This window comes from Ambystoma mexicanum, chromosome 2p (assembly GCF_040938575.1).
Source record: "Ambystoma mexicanum isolate Mex_15411 chromosome 2p, UKY_AmexF1_1, whole genome shotgun sequence".
Lineage (NCBI taxonomy): Eukaryota > Metazoa > Chordata > Amphibia > Caudata > Ambystomatidae > Ambystoma > Ambystoma mexicanum.
The window spans coordinates 1,228,264,543-1,228,284,779 of NC_090923.1; the positions used below are offsets into that span (position 1 = coordinate 1,228,264,543).

The 20,237-nt window shown below is 47.8% G+C and overlaps 1 protein-coding gene across 1 annotated transcript in view; it reads right to left on the bottom strand.

Annotated features, from left to right (window-relative positions):
* RADIL (Rap associating with DIL domain) overlaps positions 1-20,237 on the bottom strand; it is a 781,529-nt gene that overhangs the window by 194,635 nt on the left and 566,657 nt on the right. The gene's annotated exons all lie outside the window — the stretch shown is intronic.

Consider the following 20,237-nt stretch of genomic DNA (forward strand, 5'->3'; position numbering starts at 1 on the left):
GGGAGAGGCTGGTCTTGCAGAACCGCAGCTGGTCGCGGCCGTGCCGTGTGCATCATGCTCTATACTCCCCAATGACGAACGTCGGATCGCTCTAAAGTGGGATGGACTCCTTTCCAGCTCAGCCCACTACAAACCACCGAAGCAAGGCCAGTGCCATACCCACAGGCTGCTTAAACGGAGGTTGAATGTCATACTGGGAAATCTGGATGACTTTCACCAAGCAGAAAGAAACAGGTGGGGTTGGGGCAGAATCAGTCATCGTTCAGGGTAAAGTAAGGACATGTGTTCTGGTGGAAAGCAAGCTCTGCAATTGCGAACTCGTGGCCGCCCTCAACTGCCTGGCACTTTCAATGACCGGGCAAGACATCTCCGCCGCCTCTACTTTGGCACACCATTATCCCTGCCATCCGCACCAGCAACTGGAGGCAAGGGCACCACTTAGGAGTGAACTGCATTCATTCTTTTTTCTTTATAATGGTAAACAAAATGTCATCTTTTAGAGATGAAGAAGATTTTATGAGGCCATCGTGTGTATGCATGCTAGTTTACAGGACCCCATTGGCCCCTTCCACAAGCAGTTTCGTTTATGCCACTCATTAGTTTTGCATGCATTGTAGGATCCAGTGGCGGACCCAGGTGGCGGGGGAGATGGTTACCCCCCTGGCTCCTCCCTGGTGCCTGATTTGCCCTCCTTGTGTCGATATGAGCGCAAGTCCACATTTTTGCATTTTGGTTAAGAACAAAAAATCGGTTTGCACCAATATGTGCGGCGCAATGCTTCCATGTTGCTAAACGAAGCAATGACAGCACGCCGCGGTTGTTCTAGTCCTTCCCGGTGCACTGGCGTTGCACACCTGGATTTGATCCCTCCCACATGGCGCCGGTGCTGCAGCTATGCCGTGCCCCTCCGCTGCTTGAAGAGAGAAGACCTAATGGAAGTGTGTTTTGTATGATGTGTATGTATGCTTGTGTTTGGATGTAATGCATGGTGTGTGTTCATGCAAATGTGTAAGTCTAGTTGAGTTTGTCTGCTGCTGCAGGTGTATGTTGGCATTACAGTGTGTGTGTGTGTGTGTGTGTGTGTGTGTGTGTGAGTGTGTTTCTGGGCATGAATGTGAAGTTGAATGCAGGTGTTTGTATGGTAGGGGTTGGATGGCAGGGGGCAGAGTAATGCTGATTACTGTTGGTTTCACTCCATTATTGACATAGATAGGTTGTGGCAGCCACAGCTGCTTCAGTCATGCATGTGATGTGCAGTGATCATGACTGGCAAACTGAGATTGTGGCTGCAGCAGCTTCATGCATGTGATGTGCAGTGATCATGACCGGCAAACTGAGATTGTGGCTGCAGCAGCTTCATGCATGTGATGTGCAGTGATCATGACCGGCAAACTGAGATTGTGGCTGCAGCAGCTTCATGCATGTGATGTGCAGTGATCATGACTGGCAAACTGAGATTGTGGCTGCAGCAGCTTCATGCATGTGATGTGCAGTGATCATGACTGGCAAACTGCGGTTGTGGCTGCAGCTTCATGTTGCTGGCAAACAAAGATTGTGGCGGTAGCAGCTTCATGCATGTGATTTACAGTGACCATTACTGGCACAGATAGGAAGTGCTTCTACAGAGTGTAAAGTTGGAGCCATGGCGTTTACTGGATTTTATTCATGTGTTACCCTAGAGAACCAACTGTAAGTTGTATGGCTTTTAGTTCATTTTTTCTCAAACATTGTGCTGAAAAATGCTTTCTTTTCCTGGAGGAGAACCCCCCCCCGAATCCCAATTATTGTAGGCTCCCCCGCTGCGCTTGGTCGCTCACGCTAATTTGAGGAAATATTTAAGCCCCTACTCTGAAAACATTCACCACCTGTGAGGACTCGTCTGTGAATCATTTCAAATCTGAAGGCCCCCTCACAGACTCTACCACTGGCCGGATCATTTCATAACTGTGAGAGGGGATAAATAGTCTGTAAATCCCAGAGGTTTTTGAAAGGTCTAAAGGGTGTTGCGCCTAAAATCGAGTTCTCCAGCATAGGGAGCTCATCATCTAAAGGCAGGCAGGCAGGGGGGTTTACAGGGCACGCTCAGGTATGTACCAATTCTTCCAGAAAAATATCACACCATATAAATTAGCAAAACTACCAATAATCAAAAGACATAAACCGAGTAAATCTGTAGCTAGCCTTTAAACAATAGCAAAAATGTTACAATGAAAGTACTGCATGTGATGACCGATATCTACCGCATGCACCCTACCGGTAAGGTGTTATTTTAAAATGAAGCAGTATTTTAAAATGCTCTTTCGGCTCTCACCATATTCATAATGAGGCCTTCCATGTTTGAATGATTGATGACTATTGGGTGAGAAGCTTGAGCGACGTGGCCTCCCTGGACTATTTTATTGGTGGAATAGCCTATATCCCGCAGCCAGTAGTGACGTGTCAGGGGAGATGGGAAACTGCTGGTGGACCCAGTTGAGTCAGTCCTTAGAAGGAGAGGTTGTCACGGTGTGGGAGCGACATTCCTAGACTCTAGACTGTCCTACACTCTCCCTCCTAGCCGCGCTCGAGGCTAGAACAAGAGGCTCTGTATGATTCCCTTCTTCCTGCACGATTTCTCAATCCCTTTGCCTGAGCAGGGCCTAATTTGAGGCTTCGTTGGGGACAGAACTCTATAATGTATTCTGCACTAGACACATGTCTGTCACTGTTGCGGTGTCCCTGTGCAAGTGCTCTCCTGTGGTTAGCCGTGTGTGCTGTCACAGTTTGAGAAGCAACAGAACACTCAGCACAGTGAAGATAACGCCAAGCAACTGTATTTACCCTGTAGGGCCCACATTGAGAGTTTGCCGGTTTTACCTCTAGTAATACAGCCAAATGGAAATACTGTTACCACATGCAGTAACATGAAGCGTCTGCATGATTCAGAGTAATGCAGACCTATCAGTTATTCCCCATTTTGGAGTCCTACAGGACTCCATCGGGATCGGTAATTATTGAATGTGGTAATTACCCAAATGAGGGCAGCAGGAAACTTCCTCCACACAAAACCAAGAGGTTTGTATATTTTTTATTTTGAAACTCTAAATTTGGCTATATAGTCAAAGTTACTGTAGTTCTGTTCCCGCTACTTTTTCCCCACCGCCAAATTCTAAATGAGAACCCATGATGGGTTGGGTGAACAGCTGTGGGAAACATAGTGAATAACGCGACAGGATGGTCTATTTGGTTCAGCTATGAAAAAAGTGAACAGGAGAGGACAGGACACAACTCTAGTGGGGAATGGGGTCTCCTCTCTCTTAACTCATCCTGACCATTGTCCCAGGAGCTAGGAACTGCAAGCTAAAACACAAGAGAAATAGCCAGGTGGTAACCGTGCCAGGGTGGAGGGGCTACAAAAGTGTAAGGGCCAAGGCTAGTGGGGCTCGTGCCCAGAATGTAAATTGAGTTGCCCTAATTTAAAAAAACGCACTTCAAGTCACCCCCAGTCTCATTTCGTCTCGGTAACGACACTGCTACCCCTGTCCGCGAATCACCTTTTTAGGATCATTAGATGCGTGATCTTTATCAGGAATTTCTCTCTACTCTACCGTGGTGCTTGTTGCACAGAAGTAACTCTCACAAAGGGTCATCTCCCGGGCCTGATTCCACAACTAGCTCAGGCTATTTCTGTCTCAACAAGCAGATCCCACAGCAGGCTCAGGCTTCTGCTGCCGTGGTGGGGGGAGCTGACAGAAGGCTCAGGCTCTTGTCCTCTAAGGCTCTGTGGCTCCTGCTAGTGGCGCCCCACCAGGTTATCAACTCCTTATCTCTCGCAGGCTCTGGCGTTCACCGGGGAAGGATTTATAGACCCGGTGAGCTCTTGGCAACCTCTGCTCCTTGCCCACTGACCTCTGTGGGGATCTGATCTGTAGCCTTCACCAGACTGACTGGTTTCTCTCTGGGGTTCTAAGTTTCCGCACCTGGCGCCTTGCCAGGATCTGGCTCTCGCACTGCATCTGGCTCTCTCCCCAGCTGCCTCACTTTGCACGGGAATGGGTGCTCTTCTCACCCTATGAGGGGTACGGTGCCCTCTGGTTGCTTTGGCTCCTCTGAGAAGTCCTAGACCTTTACCTGGCTCTGCTCTCACTGCTCCTGAAGGCAGATCTACACTCTTGCTTCCCATCATCCAGAGTGAGGGGAAACAGGCCTCTTTCCTACTGTCTGGACCAGGCGTCTGCTCCCTGACAGGTGGCTGGGCCGCTTAAGTGCCTCCCTGCAGTGATCTGGTTGGGAGGTGGCCTTCCTAGTTCAGAACTAGTGGAGGGGGGCTTTAAAAGGCTAGTCACTATATTGGAGCTCTGCCATGTGCTTTAGGAGACTGGTCATTTGAGTGTTTCCATTTCTCACTGGTCCGCTGCCCTTTTTACAGGTAAAGGGTGCCCATCCTGGAGCATCTTGAATCTTTGAGGCTTGTTTGCCTAACTTTCTCACTGTGCCTTCATAGCTGAGTGAGGGGGTGGGGGGGTGCTACTAGGGCAATGGGAGAATTCTGGGGTGTTTTCACCTTCCCAATTGACTAGTGCTGGATGGATCTCACCCCTTCTTCCCCAGACAGACCCAGAGGGGCGTGGGGGAAGGAGCGATTCAGTTGAAGGCAAAGGGGCTGGTCCTTGCTAGATATTGGTGACGTGGGGGAAGAGGCTCTCCTGCAGCATGCCCTGGTCTCTGAATTTACTAAAGCACTCAGGGTTATCCCCTGAACATAGCCCCCAGGGGTCTCAGTTGTAATGCGGGCCAATCGGATAAGTACACCCGAATTCTTGGTTTTCTAGCTGGTCTAGGAAGCAGGTTTAGACTGCAGCCTTGAGGGGTCCTTCCCTCAGCTTGCCCCCAGCTCATCGGCTCTGGGTTCCTGATTCCTGGGTTGGGGCCTCAATGCACTTTAATGGGATGTGATGTGTCAGCGTCTGCTGCTTTGCCTGCCTACCCACACCTTCCAGGGCCTCGGGATACCTGCTCTCTGGTCTGTACTCTTTACAGGACCACTCTATTAAGAGAGTTAGGGGCAGGGGGAGAAAACTCAGAGAGATCCTCCTTGAAGGACCTTCAGGGGTTTCACTGCAAAGTCGCAGCTTCCCCTGATTGGTGGCAGTTATAGCAAGGAGGCTCTAGAGAGTGTGCGTCTTCGGGTTAAATCCAGTGTGAGATCACAAGAAAAAACTCGATGACCTTTTCTGAGATAGGAAATGGGTAAAGCTATATATGGTCCTGATTCTGCCTGCCTCGAACAACAAGGGCATGAAGAGCCAAGTCCAGATTGAAACTTGAATGGCGTCTGGGATTCCTGAGCAGAATCCACATCTTGAGGGATTGCCCGAGAAGTAGCCAAGGAAAGATTGAGTGTAGTGGTCAGCAGTGATTGGAGGATGTCACTATTCCTATGTAACTTGAGAGTCTGTTCCATGTCTTTGTTTAATTGAGGGACTATCCCAAAGCACAATGTCAAATCGAAGAAGATCGGAAGAAAACCATGCTGCTGCAACTTGCTGAGACCAGTATGAACGCAAAGGTCTGCTGGCGTTTGTGGATAACAGACTTCAGAGTAGGCCAGAGGAAACTCGCCAGGTCAGTGATCCCTTCCTCTAACCCAATGAACAAAGCTCAGTTGAAAACATCAAAGGACACCTGCTCACCTACAAGCCTTGCTGCTTATCCTTGTGGAGATATGTCGAGAACACACTGGAGCACCGGAAAGTCATGAAGATCGGTAACAGATAGAGCCTGAGACCTATCATTATGTAGCCAAAGAACTCTACACATTTCATTGGGTCTCCATGGAGTCCACTTCTCACCTGACCTGTACACCGGTGTCATCTGCCCGTGCTGGAATCTTCTTGAGTGCGAGCATCATACATGCCCCATACTCTGGCTAGAACAGTTCAGCTTTATTCTGGTTCTGCATCTTCCGTGGGACTTCTGTCATACTGTTGGCATGCAGAAATTTGTTGTTGAGACCAGAACCGTTGCAAATGGAGAGAAAATGGCCGACAAAGCAGCCAGAAGAAAAAAACTGAGATGCACCACCGGGCGAGTGCATAGAGGAGCAACAGACTCGAAAGCTCTCAGTTTATATAAATCATAGAATATCCCTGCATGGAATGAGTGCCGCATAGGCAGAAAGATGACCCATTCAGCGCACCACGATTGCTGAAGGACTTATCAGATGATCGATGATCAGGTTCTATCAGCAGATGGTATCAAGTGTGGTGTCCCACTACTAGCAACACAGCCATGTTAGCTGATGGTATTGTCATGATCTCTGCTTCCAAAAGATCAGGACTTGCCCGACTCCCTTGGAAGCAGACCCATAACCCCGGTTCCGAGTGCCAGCCAGTCCCAATTGGGACCTTTTGGACCCTGTCCTGGCGCCAGTGGCACCAGGCTCATAAAGATGCCCAGTCCCAGCGCTGGAAGCGAAGGGCTCATAATGCTTGGGTGGACTTACCTGCAGCAGACCATGCTGCTTACTTACCTGCCAGTTGAACCCCTGATCCTCTTCTGTTTGGGACTACTTTTCCTGTTGGGTGGGGCAGGAGCCACTCCCTAGGTTCAGAACACTGGAACTCTTCTGGAAAGCAGGAACTCTTTTCTTACCTAGGCGAGGCTGTGGAAGGAGGGACCTAAGCACTACAGGAGGCTATTTAAACCACACCCGATGGATGAATCTTGCTTTGCGTTATTCTGCATTCTCTGCAGCAGAACGCTCATCGTGTCTTCTGCTTCTGATCCTGGGCCTAAGGGAACAAAGGCTTACCATCTTGGAATCCAGTCTTCAGCAGCACCTGTAAAGACAAAGAAAGAACAGGTTAGCACTACGGTCTTCAGTGGCAGCGCATCACTTACCTGGTCCATCGGCTGTCGCCAACGCCTCGCGCTGTATTCCGGCATCTGAAAGACAAAGGCTTACCTACTCTTCGCATGCTCCGGAGGCCTTCGCACTGCATTCCGGCATCTGAAGACAAAAGCTTACCAGCTCTTCGCACGCTCCGGAGGCCTTCGGCGCTGCATCCCGCTTCTGAAAGACAAAAGAAGGTGCGTTTAAAGACATTGGGCAACTTTATTACTCACGTGCCATTACTCCTTCCCACGCCGAATCCAGTGGGTATTCCAGCACCCTTCAGCTTCTCTAAAGCTCCGAACTTGTACCTGCAAGATAAAAGGGACAGTTAGTGCGCATCGTGAAGCAGGCTACAAGCGCTTACTTACGTGCTTCCAGGCGCTTCTATTCCTCACGCGGGTTCGATCCTCAACTCTCATCAGCCCGCCATCCGCCATCGCCGGAACCCTGCAAAACAAGAGATATCATTACAAAAGACTTTTAAGACATTTGAAGTGCCCAGAACTTACCGTTCGTGCAGTTAACGACGGACAGCAGTCCTCTGAGGTCAAGAGGCCTGCACCCTTATCCAGTGAAGAAACTGGTTACGGCACCCTGCCCCGAGGCAGATGGAGAGCTCGGCGTTCACTTACCTAAGGTGAGGGTGTTAACCTTTGGGGTTCTACAGGAGAAGAGAAAGGGAAGAGGAGAGAGGCACCCAATAACCCCAGTTCATTAATCCCTATTTTCGATCTGCAGACATCTTACTCTTCGAGTCAGACATACAGTGCACAGAGGTCCAGCCCAAAGAGCCAACCGTGTGTTACACATCACCTTTGAAGATACGGCATTCACCCAGTCAAGACCGGCGCCTCTGCGGGAATCAGGTGAGCGTTACAGAACGCAAAGCCTATCGCAAAACTCCCACCCAGGCGCTATGGAAACCTCGGATACCGACCAGCTAGCCCAGTTACTTGGGGAACTAAGAGCAGAAGTGCATGCAGCCCGTCAGGAAACTAATGCTCTAAGAAGGGAACTGATTATTTCCAAGGAGCGAACAGACGATCTCGCTAGACAATTGCTACAGTCACAAGCCGGACAAACTCCGTTACCCGCATCAGGGGCAAATCTTCCTTCAACATCCTCTACGAACCCAGTGCAGATCAACCTACCTGGGAATGTACCTCTGGCTCCGCCCGAACGATTTTCTGGTGACCCAAAGAGGTTTGCAGTATTTATTAATCAGTGCCGGTTGCACTTCTTATGCCGGCCAGCAGCCTTTCCAACTGATCAAGCTAAGGTAGCTTTCGTGCTTTCGTACCTTAGTAGCAATGCGGCAGACTGGTCGATCCCTCTAGTTAATCAAGATGATCCGGTTCTCCATGATTTTCGAGCTTTTCAGCTCAGTATGGAAATACTGTTTGCAAGACATTCACAGGGGCATTCCTTGGACAATGAGCTCCTTTCATTGCGACAGGGTAATCAAAACCTTTTGGCTTATATTGCGTCTTTCAACAGACTGATAGTGGAAACTCAATGGCCTGAGGACAAAAGGATTACGCTGTTTTATAGAGGTCTATGTGGAGAGCTCAAAGATGTGTTAGCCCAAGTAGTGAATCCCCCGCAAGACTGTTCGGACTATATTGACTTAGTCGTTCAAATTGACCACAGACTGCAGAACAGGAAGGCCGATCGTTCCAAGTTTGATGCTCGAGTATTTTCCAAACCACCAACTCCTACCAAAGGAGTAGACTCCGGGGAACCCACGCAAATAGGGGGCCTGAAAGGACCACTCACACAAAAGGAGCGGGAAAGGAGAAAACAGCTGCAATTATGCCTCTATTGCGGAAACTCGGGGCACTTTCTTCGAGACTGTCCGGTGAAACCAGCCAAGAAGGCAGTAGGAGCTGCAGTTACCAGGGTCACAAACTCTGAGCAGGGAAACGACCTCGCCCGACAACAATAGAGGTCCTCTTGCCGAGCGTTAAAACTAGTTCCGTGACCTCGCATTTCGTGATACCTATGGTCCTCATTAGCCCTGAACATCCGGATCGATTACATGCGATTGAAGCTTACGTCGACAGCGGTGCCATCGGCAATTATGTGGATCATGAAATGGTTTTGAGGATGAATCTGACTCTTTGTCCAAAGGCTGTAAAGGACGTCATTACTACGGTGGATGGTACGGAGATAGCCTCCGGACCAGTAACGCATACCACCCAAGAAGTGACGCTAGTAAGTCAAGATGGACACCATGAGAAGATCGTGTTCGATGTGATCAAGGCCCCCCAGTTCCAGATTATTCTAGGAATTCCTTGGTTAGAGAAGCACAATCCTCAGATCGATTGGCGAGCAAGAACGGTTCAGTTTCCAGAATGTGTCTCTACTTGTCACCCTCGACCTGGTGTTGCACTGGCAGCAATTTCCTCGGAGGCTCCTCAGTTACCTCCTGAATACCTAGAATTCCAAGATGTTTTCCGGAAGGATCAGGCTAACTCTCTACCTCCTCATAGGTCTTATGACTGCCAGATAGACCTGATACCTGGATCTACTCCTCCTTGTAGTAGAATTTATGCCCTCACCGAGCCTGAGAATCTTCACCTCCGACAATACCTGGATCAATACCTAGCAAATGGGTTTATTCGTCCTTCCAAGTCCCCTGCTTCCTCAGCTTTGTTCTTCGTTCCAAAAAAAGAAGGGGACCTTAGAACTTGTATAGATTATCGCGCCCTGAACCAGATCACCGTTAAGAATAGATATCCGTTACCTTTGATCCCTGAACTCCTGGACCAAGTCAGAAAAGCATGCATATATACAAAGCTGGATCTTAGAGGAGCCTACCACTTGGTACGAGTAAAAGAGGGCGATGAATGGAAGACGGCCTTCCGCACCAAGTATGGGCTATTTGAATATCAGGTCATGCCCTTCGGACTTTGCAATGCCCCGGCCGCCTTTCAATATTTTATGAACGATGTCCTCAGAGAGCTCATAGATGTGTGTGTTGTTGTTTACATTGACGACATCCTTGTTTATTCTTCATCGGAAACTGAACATCGGAAACACGTGAAAATGGTCCTCGAGAGATTGCGTCAACACAAACTTTTCGCTAAGTTGGAAAAATGTGTTTTCAACGTGAATGAAGTTGAATTCTTGGGATTCATATTATCACCTAGCGGAGTGCGTATGGATTCAAAGAAGGTCGATGCAATTCTCAAATGGCCATCGCCATCCTCCGTAAAAGGTGTTCAAAGCATGTTAGGCTTCGCTAACTTTTACCGCAGGTTTATCCCCGAATTCTCTCGAATAGTCCAGCCCATCACCGCCTTGTTAAAGAAAAACAAACGTTTTGAATGGTCTACCGAGGCGGAACAAGCTTTCCAGAATTTGAAGACTAGATTTATCTCTGCACCGATCTTAAAACATCCTCGCCCAGAACTCCCCTACATCGTTGAAACTGATGCTTCGAGCCTTGCCATGGGGGCAGTTCTATCACAAAAGGACCCAGTAACCAATCAGTTGCATCCCGTGGCATTTTGGTCCCGCAAATTCTCGCCTCCTGAAATCAATTACACTATTACTGATAAGGAACTTCTAGCTATCAAGTCCGCCTTTAAGGCTTGGCGGCATTATCTTCTGGGGGCCCGACACACCGTTACTGTGATTACAGATCACCGAAACCTGCAATATTTGAAAACCGCAAAAGCTCAATCCTCTAGGCAACTCCGTTGGGCACTATTCTTTGCCGAGTTTGACTTCATAATTACCTATCGACCTGGTACAAAAAACGGTAAAGCTGATGCCCTTTCTCGGATGGGAGTGGAAGAACATTTGATCAATCCTAAACCTGTACCTATCATTCCCGAACAAAGAATTCTAGGTGTAATCGCCACACAATCCATAGAGGAAGTTAAGGATAATGCCAGGCTACTGGTAACTCCAGCAGACATACAGAATTGGCATCTGCAGGGAAAGGACTTTACGGTGAAGGACAACCTATTATATTTCCAAGAACGGTTATACCTGCCCAGCACAGATTTACAGAAAAAGGTAATCTCTTGTTATCACGATTCTTTAATGGAAGGACATCCCGGTATAACCAAGACCTCGGAAAAGATCAAGCGCTACTTCTGGTGGCCGTCTTGGAAAAAAGATATCAGAGACTTTATAATGTCCTGTGGAGTATGCGCCCAAAACAAGAGTCAAAAGGAAAAACCAGCCGGCCTCTTACGCCCTATTGACATCCCGCCTCGCCCTTGGCATACGCTTTCTATGGACTTCATCACCGATCTACCTCCATGCTCCGGATACAATACGATCCTAGTAATCGTGGATCTATTCTCCAAGATGGCGCATTTCATTCCACTCAAAGGCTTACCAACAGCAGCAACTCTGGCCCGAGAATTTCTCGAAAACATCGTCCGACTGCACGGTTTTCCTTCAGTTCTAATTTCGGATCGAGGTAGTCAATTTATTTCTCATTTTTGGCGAAGTTGCTGTCGGTCGGCTCAAATTGATGTGAAACTTTCGACCAGCCACCACCCTCAAACCGACGGACAAACCGAGAGGACCAATCAAACTCTGGAACAGTATTTGCGCTGCATGCTACAACAAACTGAAAAAACTTGGAAAGATATCCTTTGGATAGCCGAATATGCCTACAATAACTCTGTCCACTCGGGAACTGGGAAGACCCCGTTTTTTCTTTTATACGGTAGTCACCCTCGAACCTCGGAGTTGGATCCACTCCAAGATCTTGGAACACCAGCAGTAGACCACCTGCATTCTACAATCACCCAAGCCTTTAAGGAAGCCGTTTCTCACCTTCAAAGGGCTAAAGAACAATACAAGAAAGGAGCAGACCAACATCGGAAGGAAGCCCCCCAATATCAAGTAGGAGATCAAGTCTGGTTATCCACCAAATATCTACCTCTAAAAGGACCACGCACATTCAACCCAAGATACCTTGGTCCCTATTCCATCACTACCATAGTAAATCCAGTAGCGGTCAAGTTGGACTTGCCCCCTCACATGAAGATACATCCGGTCTTCCACGTCTCTCTATTAAAACCCGTGCAACCTCAAACCCGACTAACTACATCTCCAAAACCTATTCTAGTTGATGGAGAACTCGAGTTTGAAGTCAAAAGCATCCTGGATTCCAAGATCTCCAAATCTAAACTATTTTACCTGATTGACTGGAAAGGCTACGGTCCCCAAGAAAGATCCTGGGAACCTGCAGAATATGTCCACGCGCCTCGTCTAATCAAAAGATTTCATCGAACATTTCCTAACAAGCCCAAACCCCCGGAGAAGCCCGGTTTGGGAGGGGCCTTGAGGGGGGTTGCTGTCATGATCTCTGCTTCCAAAAGATCAGGACTTGCCCGACTCCCTTGGAAGCAGACCCATAACCCCGGTTCCGAGTGCCAGCCAGTCCCAATTGGGACCTTTTGGACCCTGTCCTGGCGCCAGTGGCACCAGGCTCATAAAGATGCCCAGTCCCAGCGCTGGAAGCGAAGGGCTCATAATGCTTGGGTGGACTTACCTGCAGCAGACCATGCTGCTTACTTACCTGCCAGTTGAACCCCTGATCCTCTTCTGTTTGGGACTACTTTTCCTGTTGGGTGGGGCAGGAGCCACTCCCTAGGTTCAGAACACTGGAACTCTTCTGGAAAGCAGGAACTCTTTTCTTAGGCGTGGCTGTGGAAGGAGACACCTAAGCACTACAGGAGGCTATTTAAACCACACCCGATGGATGAATCTTGCTTTGCGTTATTCTGCATTCTCTGCAGCAGAACGCTCATCGTGTCTTCTGCTTCTGATCCTGGGCCTAAGGGAACAAAGGCTTACCATCCTGGAATCCAGTCTTCAGCAGCACCTGTAAAGACAAAGAAAGAACAGGTTAGCACTACGGTCTTCAGTGGCAGCGCATCTCTTACCTGGTCCATCGGCTGTCGCCAACGCCTCGCGCTGTATTCCGGCATCTGAAAGACAAAGGCTTACCTACTCTTCGCATGCTCCGGAGGTCTTCGCACTGCATTCCGGCATCTGAAGACAAAAGCTTACCAGCTCTTCGCACGCTCCGGAGGCCTTCGGCGCTGCATCCCGCATCTGAAAGACAAAAGAAGGTGCGTTTAAAGACATTGGGCAACTTTATTACTCACGTGCCATTACTCCTTCCCACGCCGAATCCAGTGGGTATTCCAGCACCCTTCAGCTTCTCTAAAGCTCCGAACTTGTACCTGCAAGATAAAAGGGACAGTTAGTGCGCATCGTGAAGCAGGCTACAAGCGCTTACTTACGTGCTTCCAGGCGCTTCTATTCCTCACGCGGGTTCGATCCTCAACTCTCATCAGCCCGCCATCCGCCATCGCCGGAACCCTGCAAAACAAGAGATATCATTACAAAAGACTTTTTAGACATTTGAAGTGCCCAGAACTTACCGTTCGTGCAGTTAACGAAGGACAGCAGTCCTCTGAGGTCAAGAGGCCTGCACCCTTATCCAGTGAAGAAACTGGTTACGGCACCCTGCCCCGAGGCAGATGGAGAGCTCGGCGTTCACTTACCTAAGGTGAGGGTGTTAACCTTTGGGGTTCTACAGGAGAAGAGAAAGGGAAGAGGAGAGAGGCACCCAATAACCCCAGTTCATTAATCCCATATTTTCTATCTGCAGACATCTTACTCTTCGAGTCAGACATACAGTGCACAGAGGTCCAGCCCAAAGAGCCAACCATGTGTTACACATCACCTTTGAAGATACGGCATTCACCCAGTCAAGACCGGCGCCTCTGCGGGAATCAGGTGAGCGTTACAGGTATCAGGTGGGGAGGCTCCGAGCTGATGAGATGGACGCATAGAATGAGTCGCTGGATCCAGAGACTGCGGCAAGGATCAGCGGAGACCAAGTGAAAGCCTTGCCCTGAAGCTGGGAGACTGATGTCCCAGACTGAACGCAGGTGAATTGGGTCAAGAGTGCTACCTTTTAATGCAGGTAAGTGTCAGAGTCTCTTGTCTTCAGTAACAGCACATATTGCTTGAATGGCAGGATGTGAGTGTTGAGATTCCAATGGATAAAAATCGAGTGTAAAGGTCCTCCTCAAGGACTTGCTTTCCTCTCTGCCACCATCTAACATGTATAATGATGGCCTTCATTGTTTTTGCTGAGCTGCGCTAGAAAGGCTCCTTTCCCTAGGACAGATGCATGAAGCTTCAGAACGGCTATGATTCCACATGACAATACTTTTTATTAAGTTAGGAGGTCATTATTGTCATACAGTGGTTGACAAAGTTTCTGTTAATAAACAGTGACACCTGAAAAGACCCTTCCATGCATCTACACTTTGATTAGCTGCTAGTTTAATCCAGCTTGTAATGTAACCTGTAGAGGCCATACCTTGAACAAACCCACCTGCTGTGCCTCGTATCCATCAGAGCTTTACACCACCTAGCGCTTGGCTGCTTTAATGGTGAGCTTAGCCTTTTTGAGGGTCTGCATCACAGACCAAACCTGTCGCATGTGGTCATCCAAAGTTACACTGTAAACAGCCACCACAGTTACCATCCTCCGGAACTTGGCAGGGGTTTTCTTAAAGCTAAAGGGCATCCTCTAGAACGGTTAATGGCCTTCCACTCTCTAATCCGCAACAGGAGTTAGGGCAATCAGTCACTAGCCTTAGTCAGTTCATTCACACTGAGCAATTGATCAACTGATTAGCTCATGGAAAGAGTGAACACCTACCACGCGACAGCATAAAGTCCTCTGTAATCTATGCAAGACAATAAAGATCAGGGGAACCCTTTCACAAGACACGTACCACAGGACTAAAGCATAATCCAATTCTCTTGACTACCTCAGTTTTTCTAGTATCACTGACCGCGTCTGACATCCAGTAAAGTTTAGCTTTCATAGGTCTACTTCCACCAGTGTCGATATCACAGGAAAAATTAACGGGCATATGATATCCCTTCCCCGAGAGCAGAGGTGGGAGCACTGATTGAGGAAGGACCAGCAGCCTTACTTCTGAAGCCAATGTGGCAAAGAGTTGTACTCTCACCACTTCCCCCTAATTCTCAACGCCTTTCAGTGGGCCATGGTCTAGAACCTCTTCCTCCCCTGCCCCATTACATGCCACTAGGAGCATCACCATATCATCATGCCTGGAATACAGTTTGCGCTTGTTGACAATGAACACTGTGGGCCTCATTAGGACCCTGGTGCTAAGTGTTTAACGGCGCCGTAAAAGGCTGCGGCTCTGTTAAACACTTGCTACACCTTACTACGAGGTCCCTTTGCGGGACCCGACCTGAACGGCTGTCTAGACCAGCCGTTAAAGTAGGGACCCGCAAAGGGACCTTGGTGCTAAGTACAGTACCGCAATTTGCGGTACCGTACTTAGCGCCTTCCCCATTCCCATAGAGCCCTATGGGGCGAAAATGGAAATGGGGAAGGGCCATGGTTCAATGGGGAATTACCGCCCCGCCAACCTTGGAATGGGGTGGTAATTCCCCGTTGAACCATGGCGGACCTGTTACAACATCGGCACCAACCATGGTGCTAATAGTGCCATAGTTTAGTGCCGGTGTTGTAATGAGCATCTGTGTGTGGTTCCTTCCTGACTCCAGAACCAGCCATAGAGTTACCACCACTAACATTTTCCAAGATAGTGCAGGGATCGTCCCAACTATTTTCTAAAGCATTAGACTTTGGTGGCTTAATACTCCACACCTTCATCCTTTCAATGTATCCTGGCAAGGTTCATTCTGTCCATGTCAACTCTTGATCAGCTGTCAACCGGATTCGAGGTATTTGCTCACCTTCTTAATGTGCTCACCATCTTTGCTCAAGTGCATAATCATCTATCAGCGAACTGGGGATGTCTTTACACCCTTCTTTCGCCAAAGCCGAACAGGATGACCGAAATGCATTTTGATGGAACTAAACAAATCTCTCTTTTGTAGTATCTTTTTTGTAGAGGAACAACAACATGGCAAGAAGGCATCACTGTTCCGCCTGAGGGGCTCTGCCAAAGCACCCACTGTGATTTTCACTGTTTTGTTGAAGCACTCAAAATGTAACTTTTCTGCAATAATTTGTGGTCAAAAAGAGTTGGAGAACATGCAAGTTACACCAAACCCACACTACAAGGTTTTGTTTGTAGGTCAAAAAAAGAATTTGGATCCACTGTCCACTGAGAGGGAACCGAACATGAGTAGAAATACTCAGCACAGACTTGGCTATCACTGGAGCAGCCATGCTCCTGAGGCATACAGTTTCAGAATATCATGTGGTCTGATTCACTGCTACAAGTATACACTTGCATCATGAAGATGACTTCTGGGAGGGGCTGACAATATCCAATCCTTCCTTCTCAAAAGCCAGACCAGCCACTTGGTGTGATACTGGGAAAGCCTTTGTCGGACCTCTTGGCGTGATAGTGGCATGGCAACCAGGTCCGCAGTAATTCTCAACAACTACACCCTCATTCCTCCGGGCCACTAGAAGTGAGTAGGACACACCCTTTCCAATGTCTTCTGTGCACCCAGGTGACCTGCAAGGGGGACATCGTGTTCTAGCGACAGCAGGATGGACCCAACAACCCTCAGGCACAACCAGGTTCTATGGCCATGGTTTCTGAATGCAGAAGTCCAGCTGAGCAATAGACTTTAAATAGACCAAACGGTGTGCCCTCAACCGGATCCTGGATGCATTTCCAGTGGTTCATCAAACAAGCACATTCATGCTATATTTGACAAAAGTGTGCCTTTGTCGCACCACCTTCTGCCAAGAGGTCTTTTAGCCCAGGCATCTCCATTGCCCCACAATGCACAGCACTTTTAAGAATAGCAGGTACTCACCCACAATCAACAGCCTTATCTTCTCATAACCTTAAATTCACATGCTAGCAATTTTTCAACCACTACCCCACAATTACGCTCAATTAGGCCTGGGTGAAGCCTCTGGACACCATGCAACATGCAGTAACACATAGCACACCAGACGTGTCCTACAAAATGAGTCCATTAGCTGCGTCACACACTACAGTCTTGCACCAACATTTTACCAGCAGCAACCTTGCTCCCCTCCAGGGTCGGACTGGGCCATATAATTGTCTTAGGCACTGATGAAAAGTGGGCCGCAGTTGCAAATGGCCATTCATTCCTTTTGTTGCACTTTTTGAATAGTAACCAAAGGGAAGTTTTTTGATGAAATATGGACGTAATTTCACCAAAATGCCAGGGGTAGCGGAATTGAAATCATATGACCCTTGACCTCTGGCGACATCACAGGAAGTGATGTCATTTGACCCCACCCCAAAGTGACATCACAGGAAGCAATGGAACACGACCTTTTACCCCTTGACAAAACAGGACGGGGCATCACATAGCATTGTTCCTAAGTACACTATGATAAATATGGTTACAATATCACTGTAATGTGATATACATTTCCAAGATGTATCGCTAATATCAGTGTGTATAGGCCCATATTACCAAATTACTGCGAATGCAAGCAGATGTCCAAGGCCAAATGACAATGATGTGTTGTTGTATAGCACTTATGCTTAAGCGCTTTATTTAGAACAAATATACATACAATATCACTCAACCTATGTTAGTACTCATTTATCAACGCCAGAAGGATGAAAGTCTGAGTTGGCTGTGATTCTTCAACCTGCAGATCACACACACATCCCAGCAGCAAGGCTCAACCACCTGAGCTAACTTAACGGGTATAGCGATCTTACCCGCTAATGTAAAAAAGTCAGAAATCAAATTTCACTTTGTATTGGCTACCATTAAACTGGTAACTGACCTTTAACAGCAGGCCAGCTCATATGCAGGTCTTGTGCAAAGTTGGGCAAATGTCAAGCCTGCGTGGATCTACTTTTCAGGCTTCAGAGTTTGGCAAAATACACACCATTGGGAGGGTTCATAACTGTGTATTAAAGAATTTATAGTAGCGCAGGAAAAGCAGTACACTCACACGGCATTCCGTACTCTGGGCACTTGCTACCTCCTGCAGGCAAACAGACATCCTGAACAGGGTTTATAGTGACATTTTCGAATGCCACATTTTCAAAATGCCATTTTGTCGACATAACATTGCCGGAAAAAAAAAATTCAAATGGTTTTTTTTTCATTTTATTTTTTAAATGGGGGGGTTCCTCCCCAACACCCTGTTTTTTAATTGACACTTTGTTTTACTAACAAAACAAAAATAAAACATAAAATAAAAAATAATACATTCAGAATGTTTTTTTCAGCATTTTTTTTGACAAAATGGCATTTCGAAAATATGTTTTCGAAAATGTAACCGGATACCCCTGAACAGCATGCCAGGGTGATAGGACAGATAGACACATTACAACAAAGCATTCATTCAGGCACAATGAAATCTAGGGCCATTTTATGTGCTATGGTCAAATATTTCTACACTGTACACATGCTTTTAGGCACAAGAATGTTGTCAAGTGACCGAGGGCACCTAGTTGGAATGTCTTGTGATGATCGTAACAGAGACAACGGCAGAAAAAAACATGCTATAACTGCAACTTGTGAAAAGCAAAATACATACTCCGAAATGGATGCTTATTCTACTCTAAATGCTTTTTGGAGGTTTTTGTCTGCATTGTGAATTTGAGGTGTTTAAGAACAACTAAATCAGTGACTCGCCCCCTGAAGTGTGCCTGAAATAAACCTTCAATGAGTCTAGCAATTATTGTATAGAATTCCAGAAAGATAAATTATTTGTTATTCCTAATCTTTCTTATTTAGGGTCTCTGTTCAAAGTGTTACACTTGTTGAACCCCCTGTATTTTTTATTTTTTAAAGAAGCCTCATCAAGAAAGCCAGCCACTTTAGAAACAAAGAGCCACATGGCATTGGCCACATTAGCCACAGCCCAGGAGCTCCAATCTAAAAAAAGATCGATTTTTTTTTAGGGGTAGCTAGGGAGACGATGGGGGTGGCAAGGGAGACCTCAGGGGTCGCAGGTGCCCCCCAAATGACGTCTCGGACAGTACCCAAAGTGCCAAGAGGCTGTTCAAATGCCAGAATCCGACCTCGATATGACCCAGGAACAGAAAATAATAAAACTGCGTCCTACTGTGCCACTATGATGACCGTTAGTTGTCAGAGGCACTGGCGTGCGGGGGACGCCCTGGTTTCCCAGCAGGTCACTGTGTCTGACACACCGTTAAACCATTCAGAGGTATGCGCAAAAATAGCCACGGCGTTGCACGGAGTGGAGGAAGTTTAGGGGACAGAATGGAGGCGAGAAGAGCGAGACGTTGCCAGTGAAAACCCTCCTTGTAACTGTCAGAGGTTTGCAGGAGGAACCGATGGGGAAAACCCCGAGACCGCTTACGGTTGATTTGAACGTCCATGGAAAGCTAACCGCACCCAGAGAAAACACAGGGCCTCTCTCCAGTGAGCACACTGCCAGCACTGTTAAACTGCACGATCCGGAGTATTACTAGGGGGAAAACAAGCATGTAACCTGCGCCAGTCCGCCCAGGCGCCGTTCTCGGGGAAGTGCGCTGCCATCTGCCATGAATAGACACATTATTTACGAGCCGAGCAGTTTACTGTGCAGTAAATTCCTGACAAACCCCCAAACCACCGCTGAGGTTCCAGCGTTCCCCTTCCCGGGTCCCCTCGAGCTGAAACACGTGGCACTGCTTGCTTGGAGCTAACGCCTCTTGGGTCCTGGGCGGGTCCGCGTGACTCTTCCGTGCAGCAGAAGCACCGGAAGGCATGGCTCTCCACCTCCAGCTACCGTGGCTGCCAGCTGCGCGCGGTAGGGGTCGTGACAAGAAAAAGCCCCTATACCACGCCATACAAGTTATAATTTGCTTCATTTTAGCCCGATAGTGCGGCATACGCTCGCACCCCAATAAACGTGTCTTCTGGCAGCTCTGCTATCGTTATGTAGGGGAAGATAGCTCAGTGAAGGCACGTGCTGCTATACAGTGGTCGAAGTGTAGAAAAGAAGTAGTGGAACTATGTTCCCTGCTGGCCTGCACCCACTCCCTTCAAACCCCATCAGCACGTCCCATCCCACACACAATACAAACCCCCAAACACTTGCACCTGCTGTTTAAGGGGTTGTTCAGTGTAGTACACTGAAAATGCAAGTCTCAACTTCTTCCTACATTTTTTTTTTAAAACAAAACCATTACGGAACGGTTTCTTTAAAAAAATAAAAGTATAGAACAGTACAACATAATTAAAAGAAGTAGAAGAGCACCCCTCCCGACCGCTCCCGCTCACTTCGACCACTGCTACTATATGAGTACCAATGGGGTTGGAAATATCAACACGCACTATTGACATGTTATGGACTAGGCCTATATAAAAAGTAAGTTCCGTTTTCTGGTTTGTC